This window comes from Palaemon carinicauda, chromosome 9, assembly GCF_036898095.1.
Source record: "Palaemon carinicauda isolate YSFRI2023 chromosome 9, ASM3689809v2, whole genome shotgun sequence".
In the NCBI taxonomy this organism is placed as follows: Eukaryota; Metazoa; Arthropoda; class Malacostraca; order Decapoda; family Palaemonidae; genus Palaemon; species Palaemon carinicauda.
In genome coordinates this window covers 4,505,390-4,508,386 of record NC_090733.1, presented here as the reverse complement: position 1 = coordinate 4,508,386, position 2,997 = coordinate 4,505,390, and positions in this window count along the sequence as shown.

Sequence of the window (2,997 nt, the reverse complement as noted above, 5' to 3'; positions counted from 1 at the left end):
GGCGCCAATCCTGGCGCCATCTGTATTCCTTGTAGCGTACACGAGGTGCTACAGATACTGTATGTAGGGAGGGGTCCTACAGCCCTTTCTTAGAAAGGCAAGGGCGGGTCCATCAGGACGACATGGCCATCTCACCCAAAAATAGATTTTTCGCTTCGCTCAAAATCCGTTTTTTGGGCTCAAGCCATGTCGTCCTGATGGAAGTATACCAGAGCATTACTGTATCTGTGGATTCTCAGAACGTGCCGTACTCCCCGGATGTAATTTTTCCCGGTCGACTAGACCTAGAGACCTAAGATGTTACCGTTATACATCTTTTCAACTAACTATAAACCATGTTAGAGCTTTCTGCCCCCTACAGGGAAGAGTCCTACTAGACTCTGGAAAAGTCTCGAAGAGTACATATACCTATGTATGAATACCAGGCAAGCTAATATAGTGGTCTCGCCCTATATTAAGTAAAGCATAGTTTGTAAAGAACCAGTGCGTCAATATGAAATATCGACCAGTTCTCCGCACAATACTTGTATTGGACAAAGGTTTACATCCGCATAGGAGGAAACTAGTAAAACCGCCATCGTCCCCTTATGGGACGGGGTCCTCCCGTTAAGGGAAAGCATAAACCAATGCAACATAGCTTGCATAAAGGAACAATTCTATTAGAATTATCCCAGATAAGGTACATAGAATGAATGCTCAATTATACCAATAAATTGACACAGGTGAAGGAGACGCAAGGTTCTCAAGAACAGGTTCATTGACAGACAATAAACAGACAGGTTAACCACAATATATATATATATATATATATATATATATATATATATATATATATATATATATATATATATATATATATATATATATATATATATATATATATATATATATATATATATATATATAAGAAGAGGATAACCCAAAACTTTAAGCATAAGTATGATAGTAAACAGAACTTGTTTATCTGAAAGAAAACACATTAAATGCCACCTTTAAGATACCGAGGTATGAAAGTCATAAAAGTCTGTATTACAAATCAATGACATTAGCGTTGAAACGCTCGGCACACATGTCTGCACTTATGCTAGGTTCACCTTTGGAAATGGAACAGTCTACATGGGCAACTCCTTACCCTCACTTAGTTTGTAGTACGGTATGTAACTATACACTCACCCTGGAATTAATCGTCCTAATTAAAACCACTGTTCCTTGCAGAGTTAAACAGTAGGGTTAACGACGCGACCCACTGCTACCACAGATCTCTTTAGTTCCTCTACTTGCTTCGCATAGTGGCGAAAGAACACTCTGGAAGACTTCCAGCCAGTGTATGAACGGAGATGTTCAAAATCCATACAATTAAAGAAATTTAAGGATGAGGCAACTTTCCTCGGATCGTGACCTGCGGGTGTACTGTCAGGATCCGCTCTGCGAATAAAATATGTGATTTTCGCTCTGAGTTGATTCAGAGATAAATTTGAGCCTGATGTTTCTCCCCTGAATAGTTGACCACCCTTGAAGTCTGAAGTTCTATGAAGATAGACCTTTAGGCATTCTACTGGACATAGAGATGCATCTTCTTCCAGAGGGCAGATTCTCCAGGGACCCCACCTGTTGGTGGGTAACTCATTCTTGGCGAGAAACGTAGGATGCGGAAACAGGTTCAGTTCTCCCTCATCCAGGAACTGAACACGACCTGCCTCTCTTTAGAGGGCTACAATCTCACTAACCCTGGCCCCGGACGCGAGTGCAAATAGGAAAATAACTTTTTGTGTCAAATCCATTAACGCACACTCTTCATTGCACAACAGAGAAGCGAAATGAAGAACTTTGTCTAAAGACCATGAAATGGCCTTAGGAGGTGCTGAAGGTCTGAGCCTAGCGCAGGCTTTCGGAACTTTATTAAAGAACTCGTTACCTAGGTCGATCTGGAAGGCCTATAGAATGGGTCTTGTCAAAGCAGACTTACACGCTGAAATCGTGTTAGCTGCCAATCCTTGACCATGGAGGTGGATGAAGAAAGATAAGCAGAAGTCTGTCGAGATCTCCTGCGGATTCTTCGCCTTGACAAAGGCCACCCATTTTCTCCAAGATGACTCATATTGCCTTCTAGTAGATTTGCACTTATATTCCTCTAGGAAGTCTATGCTGGCTTTCGAAATCCCGAAACGCTCTCTCCCGCTAGGGAGAGAAAATCATGAGCTGCAGGGTCCGGGTTTTCTGTAATGAAGCGCAGACAGTCGACTTCTGGACACGCTGGGTCAGAACTGGATCTGGTAGCGGTACAAACTTCAGCTGTAGTTCCAATGCCAGGGGGAACACACACGCTGTTCGGCCACTTGTGGGCTACTATTGCCGCTACCCCCTTGAAGGATCTCAGTTTGTTGAGGACCCTCAACAGAAGGTTGTGAGGAGGGAACAGATAAATCCTGGACCCTCTGTTCCAGTTGAGGGACATCACGTCCACTGCTTCTGCTTTGGGGTCCTCGTACGGGGACACGTACAGGGGCAACTTCTTGTTGTCTTTCGTCGCAAAGAGGTCTATCTGCAGTTCTGGGACTTGATTCAGAATGAAGGAGAATGATCCTGCGTCTAAGGACCATTCCGACTCTATCGGTGTGAACCTGGATAGAGCGTCCGCCATCACATTGCGGACTCCTTGAAGGTGAACTGCCGACAGGTACCACTTCTTCTTTTCCGCCAATCGGAAGATGGCCAACATCACCTGGTTGAGAGGTGGTGACCTCGATCCTTGTCGATTCAAGCATCTCACAACTACCTCGCTGTCCATCACCAACCTTATGTGGATCGAGTGACGCGGGGAGACTTTCTTTAAGGTAAGGAGCACTGCCATAGCTTCTAGAAAGTTTATGTGAAAGGTCTTGAATAGCTTGGACCAAGTCCCCTGGACTTTTTTCCGATGAGAGTGACCTCCCCATCCCTCCTTCGAGGCGTCTAAGTGAATCGTCACCGACGGGGGAGGTGGCTGAAGAAGAACCG